Source organism: Salmo salar, chromosome 06 (assembly GCF_965601325.2).
Source record: "Salmo salar chromosome 06, fSalSal1, whole genome shotgun sequence".
Taxonomy (NCBI): Eukaryota; Metazoa; Chordata; class Actinopteri; order Salmoniformes; family Salmonidae; genus Salmo; species Salmo salar.
The window spans coordinates 49,083,744-49,097,771 of record NC_138296.1 but is presented as its reverse complement, the minus strand read 5'-3'; the positions used below and the strand labels follow the sequence as shown (position 1 = coordinate 49,097,771).

The 14,028-nt window shown below is 40.7% G+C and overlaps 1 pseudogene; it reads right to left on the bottom strand.

Moving 5' to 3' along the window:
* Window positions 1–1,510: 1,510 nt before the first annotated feature.
* Window positions 1,511–13,971, bottom strand: LOC106607407 (interferon a3-like; annotated as a pseudogene).
* Between the last annotated feature and the right edge of the window lie 57 nt (window positions 13,972–14,028).

Below are 14,028 nucleotides of genomic sequence, written 5' to 3'. Positions count from 1 at the left end.
TGGAGATTGGCAGAGTCAGGGTGGAGACCTGAGCCAACTCCCCGTGCTTACCGTGGGGAGCAGGTGAACAGTCAGTCACCATGTTATGTGGTGATGTGCACCGTATCTCCGGTGCGCATTCATAGCCCGGTGCGCTCTGTGCTTGCGCCCCGCATTTGCCGAGCTAAACTGAGCGTTCAGCCAGGAAGGATTGTGCAGGCTCAGCGTTCCTGGTCTCCGGTGCATCTCTTCGGTCCAGGATATCCTGCGCCAGCTCTACGCACTGTGTCGCCAGTGCACCTGCACAGCCCAGTTCGTCCTGTGCCCGTGCCCCGCACTTGCCGGGCTAAAGTAAGATCCAGCCAGGACGGGTTGTGCCAGCCATAAGCTCCAGACCTCCAGTGCGCCTCCACGGCCCAGTATATCCTGCGCCAGTTCTACACACTGTGTCGCCAGTGCGCCTGCACAGCCCAGTTCGTCCTGTGCCAGCGCCCCGCCCTTGCCGGACTAAAGTAAGGATCCAGCCAGGACGGGTTGTGCCAGCCCTAAGCTCCAGACCTCCAGTGCGCCTACACGGCCCAGTATACCCTGTGCCTGCTCTGCGCACCTGGTCTCCAGCGACGTTCCCTAGTCCGGTGAGACCTGTTCCGGCTCCACGTAAGAAGCCTCCAGCGACGATCCGCGGCACAAAGCCTGCGGCGACGGTCCGCGGCCCGGAGCCTGCGGCGACGGTCCGCGGCCCGGAGCCTGCGGCGCGGTCCGCGGCCCGGAGCCCGAGCGGTCCGCGGCCCGGAGCCTCCTGAGACGGTCCGCGGTCCAGAGTGCCGCGGCGGTCCGCAGCCAGGCCGCGGCGGTCTGCAGTCCAGAGCCTCCGGCGAGGATCTACGGTCCGGTTCCTCCTCCGACGATCCACGGTCCGGTGGCACAAGAGCGAAGGGATCAGCGGGCGGAACGGGGGCTATACCCCGAACCGGAGCTGCCACCATGGGTAAATGCCCACACGGACCCTCCCCTATAGGTTCAGGTTCGCACCTTTGGGGTCACGCCCTGACCTGAGAGAGACGGTTTATTTCTCTATTTTGTTAGGTCAGGGTGTGAGGTGGGCATTCTATGTCATTATATTTCTATGTTTTGGCCAGGTATGGTTTCCAATCAGAGGCAGCTGTCTATCGTTGTCTCTGATTGGGAATCATACTTAGGCAGCCTTTTTCCCCCACCTGGTTTTGTGGGTAGTTGTTTTCCGTTTAGTTGTCTGTTGCCTTACGGAACTGTTTGCTTTCGTTTTGTTTCTTTGTTTAAGTGTTTCATTATATGAATAAATATGAGCACTTACCATGCTGCGTTTTGGTCCCCTTCTCATTATGACGAAAGCCATCACAGTTTTGCCTAAATCAATCACATAATTATTCAGTATAAAAAACATTTTACTCCACAGAGTTGTGAATACATCACTACACAATAAATGAATAGATTCAAAAACAAATAAATAAACACATAAATAAATAATCTCTACACCACAGAAACATAACGCTCATTGGCTATTTAATGTCATGTCTAGTCTTTGTAGGTGTGCCAGCACCACTGTCCTTATGTCTTCCCAGCTGCTTGCGCCGTATACCTGCATAAATAACATTTTTACGATTTTAGAATAGACAAATGTTGTATCATCATGTAAATAAATCCAGATTCGGTGAATGTACTCTCTTCGTAAGACAAATTGATCAACCTACCGCGAGTTTCAAATAATTCTTAAGGAATTTGAAGTGAAGGCTCATCTTTTTGTTCACTCTTTTGACAGATTTTGATAGTCATAGCCTTTACCTGTTGGAACAACATACAAATAATTAATTTCATATCATGATTTGTCATTATATTATAATAGGATAGGATAAGGTTTTCCTTTTGCATTAATGTTAAGAGGCAAAAGTCACAAATTACTTACGCATTGGTCCAGCTCCGAGGTCTGGCGATAGAGGTCATTCATCAACTTGTCCACTCCTTTCTGGTTAGAGGAGGTGGACTCGCATTTACCACTGCTGTACAATTTCTTTATAGCATTCAGAGTTTGCAAAATGAAGGCAATCTGTTCGTCAGCCTAGAAGAAGAGTGATTTGTATTAGTACATGCCTTACTCTAAAATTGATTAAATATATTTTTCTCCCATCAATCTGAACACAATACCCCATAATGACAAAGCCAAAACATGTTTTTAGACATTTTTGCAAATTTATGAAAAAACAAAACAAAAAAGTGCTTTATCATTTGGGTCCCGAGTGGCACAGCGGTCTAAGGCACTGCATCTCAGTGCTTGAGGTGTCACTACATAAACTGGTTCGATTCCAGGCTGTATCACAACCGGCCGTGTTTGGGGATCCCTTAGGGCGGTGTAAATATTTGCCCAGTGTCGTCCGGGTTAGGGTAGGCCTTCATTGTAAATAAGAATTTGTTCTTAACTGACTTGCCTAGTTAAATTAAAGGTTAAACAAATCATTGTGGGGTATTGTGTGTAGATTGATGAGGGGGGGGGGGGGGGGGGGGGGATGAATCCACATTAGAACAAGGCTGTAACCTAACAAAATGTGGAAAAAGTGAATGGTCTGAATCCTTTCCGAATTCACTGTCCACTATTAGAAAAAAAGATTATGGATAGAACAATGCATTTTTTTAAAGAGTTTAGGCTAAGCATATTTCCTACCTTTAAATTATCGACTTGTCTGTATTGCTTCTCAGGGAAAGTGATCTGAGATTCTCGAGAGACTTTATGACCCTGAGATGTCAAAATATTTCAAACAAATATTGCATTATTATTACTGTACATAAGGGAGTCAGGGAATTAAATTAAACATATAACAGCACATTAAATGTTGAAAGATGACAACAGCTCAATGACCAGGAACAAGTGAAAAACATTACCTTATAGCCTACCATTTTCTTAAGCGTAGTTATGGTGTTGTTGCTGAACACTTGGAACATGCTCGGAGATCGAGGCGGTGTCTCATGCTCCAACCTGTGTCGATCCTTTATGCAAAAATTCTGCAAGGTGTTCCAAAAGTGAAAGGCGGAAGTCCCCTTACACTTTCATACCTGAGAGTGTTGTTTCACGTCTGGAGAAAATGCACGGAAAGGACATCTTGATTTATTTGCTATTTTCTCATGAAATATTGGTCTATCAACCGGGGGGGGGGGGGGGGGGGGGATGATGAAAAAAATAGTCTTGTGAATCCATTTTAGTCAGACTTTAGTCAGACTAATAAATATCACCATATAGAAAAAAACTTTGTTTGGCCTTTCACTTCGAAAACAATAGCATTTTATATTGTCCTTTTCATTTGCACACAAACTATGGTCTCCGCCTACGTTGTAACCACTTGCTTGAAGGGGAGTTGTTTGTTTGTGACCACAAATGCCTATTTAAAATACAGATCAACCTTGTATGGGTTATATCAATTACACAATCAACATCGCGTTATTTCATTTAAGAAACGGGTTTGGGGGGTCTGAAATATTTTGGTAGAGCCCCTCCTATATGCTCCCGGTTTTCAGAATAAGACACTGGTAGCCTATGCAGTGCACAGGAAGTACAGACCTTAACATTTAAATTGGAGCCTATATTGCGGGTGATTTTGAAACTGGACCTATAGGCATGTGTGCGTAAAAAAAAAAAAATAGGCCTGTTAGGTCGATCATCTGTCAAAGTATTCCATAGTCGTGTCTTTAATGGACGTTTAAATACATATTTAATTTATTCATCCAGATATATAAATTGATGGGACGTCTGCATCTATTATCTTTCCACTGTAGGGACTGAAGAGTAACAGTATGGTTTTAAGAGCGATTGCTTTACTCCATTGAAATAACATTCAAAATTATAATTATGTTACATGATATCAAGTATATGTGTACTTAAATTATTAATAACTATAAAATTCAACAATATTTTACAGTGATATGATGACAGTCAAATTCTTTATTTTCTAAAAGTGTATTCTAAAGGCGTTCATTGTTTTTCAATGAAGATGTTGATACGGAATTATGAGAAGGAATAAGATATCCTAAATGTTAACATTTCATTGAGAAATTCGTCTTCATTCAACGGTTAATTCACATACTACATTTTAACAAAATTGCTAGCACAATTCCAACAAATACAAGCTGTGTGTGTGTGTGTGTGTGCTGTTTCTTCAAATATTATACACACTCTTAGATAAGGGTTCTATATAGATCCTTCAGGGGTGCCACGTACAATTGAAGTCGGAAGTTTACATACACCTTAGCCAAATACATTTAAACTCAGTTTCACAATTCCTGACATTTAATCCGAGTAAATAATCCCTGTTTTAGCTCAGTTAGGATCACCACTTTATTTTAAGAACGTTAAATGTCAGAATAATAGAGAGAATTATTTATTTCAGCTTTTATTTCTTTCGTCACATTCCCAGTGGGTCAGAAGTGTACATACCCTCAATTAGTATTTGGTAGCATTGCCTTCAAATTGTTTTAGTTGGGTCAATCATTTCGGGTAGCCGTCCAGAAGCTTCCCACAATAAGTTGGGTGAATTTTGGCCCACTCCTGACAGAGCAGGTGTAAATGAGTCAGGTTTGTAGGCCTCCTTGCTCACACATGCTTTTTCAGTTCTGCCCATAAATGTTCTATAGGATTGAGGCCAGGGCTTTGTGATGGCCACTCCAATACCTTGACTTTGTTGTCCTTAAGCCATTTTGCCACAACTTTGGAAATATGCTTGGGGTCAATGCCCATTTGGAAGACCCATTTGCGACCAAGCTTTAACTTCCTGACTGATGTTTTGAGATGTTGCTTTAATATATCCACATCATTTTCCAGACTCATGATGCCATCTATTTTGTGAAGTGCACCAGTCCCTCCTGCAGCAAAGCACCCCCACAACATGATGCTGCCACCCCCTTGCTTCACGGTTGGGATGGTGTTCTTCGGCTTGCAAGCCTCCCCTTTTTCTTCCAAACATAACGATGGTCATTATGGCCAAACAGTTCCATTTTTGTTTCATCAGACATGAGGACATTTCTCCAAAAAGCACGATCTTTGTCCCATGTGCAGTTGCAAAATGTAGTCGGGCATTTTTGTGGCTGTTTTAGAGCAGTGGCTTTTTCCTTGCTGAGCGGCCTTTCAGGTTATGTCAATATAGGACTCGTTTTACTGTGTATATAGATACTTTTGTACCTGTTTCCTCCAGCATCTTCACAAGGTCCTTTGCTGTTGTTCTTGGATTGATTTGCACTTTTCGCACCAAAGAACGTTCATCTCTAGTAGAAAGAATGCATGTCCTTCCTGAGCGGTATGACGGCTGCGTGGTCCCATGGTGTTTATACTTGCGTACTATTGTTTGTACAGATGAACGTGGTACCTTCAGGCGTTTGGAAATTGCTCCCAAGGAAATCACACTACAAACTATTACCCTCAGGCACTTAAGGAAATCATGAATGTCATGGATATATTGGAATTAGTGGATATATGGAGGCTTAAATACCCTGACCTAGTGAGATCTACATGGCAGAGGCTTATTCAAGCTAGTTGTCTTGATTACCTTCTTATGTCATTCTCAATGGCACCAAAAGTAAAAAAAAAAAAGTGTTAATAGTGGACAGAATGTGGTCGGATCATCACATAATTGGCATATATATTACTCTTACTGAATTTCCACGTGGGCGAGGATATTGGAAACTTAATCAAAGCCTACTGGATGATAACTTGTTTATAACTAGGACAGAATAATGTATAACTGACTTTTTCCCGTCATAACATAGGTACAGCATACACCTTATTGTATGGGACACTTTTAAATGTGCCTTTAGAGGCCATGCAATTCAGTACTCTTCTACAAAACAAAAGCTATTTAGATCCAAAGAGTCCATATTAACAAAGGAAATTGAATGAATAACAGTACAGTTAGATAGCAATAAAAACTGTACCATAGAGGCACAGGATAAGTTAGAGGAAAAACAAAAAGCAATTGAGGAACTTATTCAAGAAAGATCCAGTGTAATGTATTATAAAAATAAAGCGAACTGGATGGAATATGGGGAAAAATTCAACAAATTATTTTTCAATCAAAAATAATGTATTGAAACTTGTTACAAATGATGGAGTCACGCATGATTCACAGAACGATATTTTGAAGGTGGTAAAGTACTTTTAGAATAATCTCAGCAAAAAAGAAATGTCCCTTATTCAGGACCCTGTCTTTCAAAGATAATTCGTAAAAGTTCAAATAACTTCACAGAACTTTATTGTAAAGGGTTTAAACACTGTTTCCCATGATTGTTCAATGAACATAAACAATTAATGAACATGCACCGGTGGAACGGTCGTTAAGACACTAACAGCTTACAGACGGTAGGCAATTAAGGTCACAGTTATGAAAACTTAGGACACTAAAGAGGCATTTCTACTGACTCTGAAAAACACCAAAAGAAAGATGCCCAGGGTCCCTGCTCATCTGCGTATACGTGCCTTAGGCATGCTGCAAGGAGGCATGAGAACTGCAGATGTGGCTACGGCAATAAATTGCTTTGTCCGGACTATGAGATGCCTAAGACAGTGCTACAGGGAGACAGGACGGACAGCTGATCATCCTCGCATTGGCAGACCACGTGTAACAACACCTGCACAGGATCGGTACATCCGAACCTCACACCTGCGGGACAGGTACAGGATGGCAACAACACATGCCCGAGTTACACCAGGAATGCACAATCCTTCCATCAGTGCTCAGACTGCCCGCAATAGGCTGAGAGAGGCTGGACTGAGGGCTTGTAGGCCTGTTGTAAGGCAGGTCCTCACCAGACATCACCGGCAACAACGTCGCCTATGGGCACAAACCCACCGTTGCTGGACCAGACAGGACTGGCAAAAAGTGCTCTTCACTGACAAGTCGCGGTTTTGTCTCATCAGGGGTGATGTCGGATTTGCGTTTATCGTCGAAGGAATGAGCATTACACCAAGGCCTGTACTCTGGAGCGGGATCGATTTGGAGGTGGAGGGTCAGTCATGGTCAGGGGCGGTGTGTCACAGCATCATCGGACTGAGCTTGTTGTCAATGCAGGCAATCTCAACGCTGTGCGTTACAGGGAAGACATCCTCCTCCCTCATGTGGTACCCTTCCTGCAGGCTCATCCTGACATGACCCTCCAGCATGACAATGCCACCAGCCACGCTGCTCGTTCTGTGCATGATTTCCTGCAAGACATGAATGTCAGTGTTCTACCATGGCCAGTGAAGAGCCCGGATCGCAATCCCATTCAGCACGTCTGTGACCTGTTGGAGCAGAGGGTGAGGGTTAGGGCCATTCCCCCCAGAAATGTCCCAGAACTTGCAGGTGCCTAGGTGAAAGAGTGGGGTAACATCTCACAGCAAGAACTGGCAAATCTGGTGCAGTCCATTGAGGAGATGCACTGCAGTACTTAATGCAGCTGGTGGCCACACCAGACACTGACTGTTACTTTTGATTTGGACACCCCCTTTGTTCAGGGACACATTATTCCATTTCTGTTAGTCACATGTCTGTGGAACTTGTTCAGTTTATGTCTCAGTTGTTGAATCTTGTTATGTCCATACAAATATTTACACATGTTAAGTTTGCTGAAAATAAACGCAGTTGACAGTGAGGACGATTCTTTTTTTGCTGGGTTTATGTTTTCGTTTCAGTCTCCTACATCTCCACTAACTGAAGCTAATTGTACGGATTTTTTCCCTCTTAATAATGTAAAAATTAACATCTGTACAGAAAGACTCATGTGAAGGCCAAATTACAGAGGAGGCACTTCTTGATGCAAATAAAGCCTTTAAGTCCGGGAAAACTCGAGGGCTGGATGGCATACCAGTGAAAGTTTACCAACCCTTTTTTTGATATACGCAGAGGACCATTATTAGCATGTTTTAACTACACCTATATAAATGGTAGATTATCGGACACACAACAAGAATGTCTGATTTCATTATTACTATAACAGGATCCAAGTGGTATGTATAAAGATCCAGTCCATTTAAAAAATTGGAGGCCTCTTACACTTCAGTGTTGTGATGCAAAAATTGTAGCTAAATGTTTGGCGCAAAGAAGGTATTGTCAGATATTATTCAACCTAATCAGACCGTTTTTTTTTTTTTACATGGACGATACATTGGAGATAAAATAAGACAAGTACTGGAAACAACAGAATACTATGAAATATCGGAGAAACCAGGCTTAGTTTTCATAGCTGATTTTGAAAAGGCTTTTGATAAAATACGACTGGAGTTTATATATAAATGCCTAGAATATTTCAATTTTGGAGAATCTCTTTTAATCACAACAACAACAAAAAAAAAAATCACAAAAAAATGCAACTTTTACATTACCGTGTAGTTTACCAATAAAATGGTCTGACAGGGATGTGGACATAGTTGATATACATATCCGGAAAGAAAGAAATTCTCATTCCAATACATTTTTATAGAAAGTTAGCAAAAATAGATAAAATCTTGCTACAATGGAAAGGAAAATACCTGTCTGTTTGTGGACGAATCACCCTGATTAACTATTTTGTCATATCACAGTTTTCCTATCTGCTTATAGTTTTGCCTACACCTAGTGACCTTGATGGGCCAGCTTGATGGCGCCGACAGAGATGGTCGTCTTGCTTCGCGTTCTTAGGAAACTATGCAGAATTTAGCTTTTTTATGTATTATTTCTTACACTGTTACCCCAGGAAATCTTAAGTCTTATTACATACAGCTGGGAAGAACTATTGGATATAAGAGCAACGTAAACGTACAAACATTACGACCAGGAATACGACTTTCCCGAAGTGGATCCTCTGTTCAGACCACCACCCAGGACAATGGAATGGATCCCAGTAGGCGACCCAAAACAACGGCGCCGCAGAAGGGGCAAGACACACGGAGCGGTCTTCTGGTCAGGCTTCGTTGACGGCCACATTGCTCACCGCTCCCGAGTATACTACTCGCCAATGTCCATTCTCTTGACAACAAGGTAGACGAAATTCGAGCAAGGGTTGCCTTCCAGAGAGACATCAGAGATTGTAACATTCTCTGTTTAACGGAAACATGGCTCACTCGGGATACCTTATCAGAGTCGGTACAGCAACCCGGTTTCTTCACGCATCGCACTGACAGAAACAAACATCTCTCTGGTAAGAAGAAGGGCGGGGGTGTATTCCTTATGATGAATTCTTTCAAAAACAAGAACATTTCTAAGTGACCCCAAACTTTTGAACGGTAGTGTATATATTTACCAAAACATTATATGGGGGATTGGAAATGATGCAGACAATTACATTGATAGAAGCAACACTCTATCTGCAAAATTAAAGCTGATCCATCCCCTGAGTCTTTGAATTTTTTTTAACAAAACAATATAAAGACAAAAAAAAAACTAGAGCACAGGAACACGCTGGAAGGACTTGACCAACTGGCAACAGACAAGCAGAAAACGCAGGTATATACACAGGGGATAATGGGGGAAGATAGGAGACACCTGGTGGGGGGTGTAGACAAGCACAAAGACAGGTGAAACAGATCAGGGTGTGACACACAAAACATTCATAGACATTTAGCTAGCTTGCTGTTGTTAGCTAATTCTTCCTGGGAGATACAGTAGAACCTCACAGGTGGAGATGTAACAATACCCATAAATCCTAGCGGTCAAAAAGGGAATTGGTTCCAATCGTTTTTACACCATTCATTTTTCCCATAGGGGATTTTAGAAACACTTAAAATAAGGGTTGTTTCTTGTGTATGCTTACCCTGGCGTGACGTTTCCTTGGACAAGGTGACTTTTATCAATATAGTCAGCTCAATTTACTCTCAGATTTGAAATGGCTAATTACGTCAAAGTACATGATGCAAAACTACAAATCCCTGCAAGTGCTTGCACGAGCTGACCCCAGGTACTGTGCCAATGTAAAACTTGCACAAGACAGTTCACAGAATTGTCAATTGAAAGAAATTTATCCAATTAATTCATTACTATATTTAGCTAACATTAGATAGTTAATTCAGAGATTCTTCTAGAAAAAAGAAACGCACACCTTTAAAGGCGAGGTGCTGGCTAGCGGAGTAGAACACTAGAAAATAAAGGAAAGCCGCACACTCTAAGAGCTCAGATGCAAAAATGTAATAACCAACGTTTCGACAGCGAAGCTGTCTTCATCAGGGTATCATCACAAACACTGCGAGATGAGTCATTTATATAGTGTCAAGAGACACACAGGTGTTTGTAATCATGGCCAAGTATGGCCTAATATCATTGGTTAACTCAAATATTTAAAAAAAATGGCATACAAAGAACATACAAAAAGACAAACAAATGGATAGCATACGATCATAGCATTTGTAGTCTAAAATGTATCTAACAAACAATTACAATGGCAAAATCACAATTATCACAAGAATGGCTTCAGATCAAAGTCTATGTTGAGACCGAAGGGAGCAAGGGTCTTTAAATTAAAGATCCAGGCAGCCTCTCGTTTTAACAATAAATATTCAGTTCACAGAATTGTCAATTGAAAGAAATTTAGCCAATTAATTCATTACTATATTTAGCTAACATTAGATAGTTAATCCAGAGATTCTTACCTTTGCCTTGATTCGTCAGTCTCGTCCAGATCATCATGGAATTTGTAGTTCTTCATGATAATCACATTAGCAGCTAATTAGCATGGAATTTTGAGGGGCTTAAAAAAAGGTGTATATATTGATAAGTCACCTTGTCCGAAAGAGATTTATATGGTTATCAAAATGTCACACCAAGGTATGCCTTGACTAAACACACACCTTATTTTAAGTGTTTCTAAAATCCCCTATGAGAAAAATGAATGGTGGAAAAATGATTTGAACAATTTCCCTGTTTGACCGATAGGTTTTATGGGTATTATGACTGTGCAATGTACAGAAATGCATTATGAAGAAAGCAAATCGTGTAATACACACAACATGCCTTGTGATGAAAATCGTGCAATTTTGAATTTCGAATAAATAATTTGTGTCTATTTCACAATAAGCTGTGATGGTCGGTTGGGCCTAGATAGAGTAAGGTTTTGGTGGTTGTGGTCCTGTTCCACATCTTCATATTCATTTATTCATGCATGCACATACAACTAGTGTATATCTGCAAATTAACCACCTACAATTTTCATAATTTTATCACAAAGCAATTCAATAAAATACCTGATAAAACTAAAAACGTATATATGAGTGCAAGAATCAAGTACAAGAGGAAAAGTTTAAATTGGTTGTCTGTGTGCTATAATTCAGTAAAAGGATCTCCACGAACCAAGGTAGTTTGGGGCCAATGGGGAACCACAAGGATCAACGATCAGTCCTCTGGATGCAACCTCTCCAGTGTGTGCTGAATCACCTCCACAGGTGGAAACGCGTAAAGGATGGTGCGAGCCACTGGGGCTCTTTCAGTGCCTAGTAAAAGTCTACACACCTATGCATACTTTTCACATTTTGCTGCCTTAAATGTCAATCTAAAAAGGACATAATATTGGGATTTTTACCCACTGATCTACACAAGCTACTCCACATTTTCGAAGTGAAATAAAAATGGTAGAAATTTTCTGAAATTAATACAATTTTTGGAACAAAGACTTCTTGATTGCGTAGGTCTTCACAGCCCTAGCTGTGGTACATCTAAATACTCCCAGGAGCCAATATTTTCACAATAAATCACACAATTTCTTGAATGCGGTCCATCTGCTCGCAAAAGTAGGGGTTCTCATGATTGTCAGAGGATAGTGGAGAGTGCATTTCAAACAATGATTAAACCTCAGAGCCACCAATGAGCTTTAAAAGCATGTCTGCGAGAATGTTTTTAGACCTGCATAGATCAGGTGAGGTTAATAAATAATCTCAAACCCCTGAATATTACGAGTATGGTTAAGTATGGTAATTCATCTCTAGATCGTCTAGAATAGCAACCAGACACTGTAAATATCTCGCCATCCTTCCTAAATAAGCTGCGGGAGCGAATGGAAACTCGGGAACATCACAATGAGGCTAAAGATCATTTTAAAATAGCTACAGTGTTTATTGGCTGAGCTGAGAGAAAACTGTGCATGGATCAACAACATCACATTCACTCCACTTTACAGACCTGATGACAAAGTGAAAAGAAGTAAACCTATAAAAACAATTATTCATTCTAAATCATCCATTCAGTTTGCAACAAGGCAGTTAAGTAATATTGCAAGACAACATGGCTAATGAATTAAAGTTTGTGCCTAAATAAAAAAACTTTGGGGAAAATCCAACACAAAACATGACAGAGTGAAACTGTCTGTATTTTCAAGTTTTGTGGTGGCAGCATCATGTTATGGGTAGACATGTCACCAGCAGGGACTGAGGAGTTTGTCAGGATCAAAGTAAATATGAAAGGAGCAAAGCCAAGGAAAAAACTTATAGGAAAACATGCCTTAGTCCTTTGAAGACCTGACACTGGGATATCGCTACATTTTTCAGTGGGACAATTACACATATTTTAAGGCAAAATACACACCAGAATGGCTTTCCAATAGGTGTTTAGTGTTCCTCAGTGGTCAAGTCTCAGTCCTGGTTTAAATCTGCTTTTAAATCATAGACATGGTATGAATACTGCTATCTATCAATAATTCCCAACAAAATTGACTGAGCTTGAGCAATTTAACAAAAACAATGACCACCAAAAGTATTGGGAGAAATTCACTTATATGTGTATTGAAGCAGTAAAAAGTTAAGTATGTGGTACCATATTGATAGCACCAAATGACTACATCAAGTTTGTGACTACATCAAGTTTGTGACTCTACAGACTTGTTGAATGCATTTGCCGTTTGTTCTGATTGTGTTTCAGATTATTTTGTGCCCAATAGAAATGAATGGTAGATAATGTTTTGTGTAATTTTGGAGTCCATTTTATTGTAAATAAGAATGGAAAATGTTTTTTTTTAACACTTCTACATTCATGTGGATTCAACCATCATTACTGATAATCTTGAATGAGTCTTGAATAATACATGAGAAAGTTGCAGAAGCACAATATTATACCCCCAAGACATGCTATTCTCTCACCATTACAACTACCTAAAATGATAAAGTTGTCTGTGATGAGATTTGAACTTGCAGCCTTTCGGGTTGCTAGACGTTTCGCGTTATATGCCTAACCGACGCACAAATATCATACCCCCGTCCCCAAAAACTGCTAACCTCAGCAGTTATTGTAATGGGGAGAGGTCAGCATGTCTTGGGGGTATGATATTTGTGCGTCTGTAACTTTCTCACTAGTCATTATTCACGATTCATTCAGAATGATCCGTAATCATATCAGATCCTGTCAGTTTGTTTACCATGGTGCTGAAAGTTCTTCTTATCTTGCAATGGCCTTCGTAAATACACAAATAAATGCATGAAAACATTGCTACATTGTCTATAGCCTACAAAAAGCCATCTCATAATTAAATATTCAGTATAAAATGTGTTTTACTTCGCAGAGTTGTGAATACACACAATAAATAAATCAATAAATAAGTAAAACATATATTTTTTAAATAACCATGTAAATAAATAGTTGAAAAAATAGATGTATAAATAAATAATCTCCACACGCACGCACGCTCACACACACACACACACACACACACACACACACACACACACACACACACACACACACACACACACACACACACACACACACACACACACACACACACACACAAGGCTCATTGGTTAGTTCTTCTTGTTGTGGCTAGTCTTTGCATGTGTGCCAGCACCACTTTTCTTATGTCTTCCCAGCCGCTTGCGCTGTATTCCTGCATGAATGAAACACACATGTTAATATTTTAGAATAGACACATGTTGTATCATCACATAGGAAAGTATCACGATTTGGTGATTGTACTCTCTTGGTAAGACAAATTGACCAAACCTACCTCACGTTTCAAGTAATTCTTCAGGAATTTGAAGTGAAGCCTCATCTTTTTGTTCACTCCAGATTTTGATAGTCTAGGTTTCATAGCCTTTACCTGTTAGAA